The sequence below is a fragment of the Rhagoletis zephyria genome, unplaced genomic scaffold, assembly GCF_001687245.7.
Source record: "Rhagoletis zephyria isolate East Lansing unplaced genomic scaffold, Rhagoletis_zephyria_1.1 Rzeph_scaffold_25406, whole genome shotgun sequence".
Taxonomy (NCBI): domain Eukaryota; kingdom Metazoa; phylum Arthropoda; class Insecta; order Diptera; family Tephritidae; genus Rhagoletis; species Rhagoletis zephyria.
The window spans coordinates 5,580-5,893 of NW_016182464.1; positions in this window are offsets into that span (position 1 = coordinate 5,580).

The window sequence follows — 314 nt, forward strand, 5'->3', positions numbered from 1 at the left end:
AAAAAAAATAAAAAAAATAATATGCGAATAAAAGGAATGAATTTCATCCACTACCTTTATTTGCTTAGGTTTTCTGCTGATTTTCGGCATTTTTAATTATATTCCAGCCAAGAGTGAGAGAGAAAAGATGGCGGGATGTGATGGAAAACACTAAGGGCTGGTTACTCAATGTCTGGTTAACGCTAATCCCCGGTTAAACATNAGGGCCGGTTACTCAATGTCTGGTTAACGCTAATCCCCGGTTAAACATACACCCCTATTGCGGGTGTCGGCTGGCAGTAGATAAACGACTATTAAGCGATTATCGATTATCG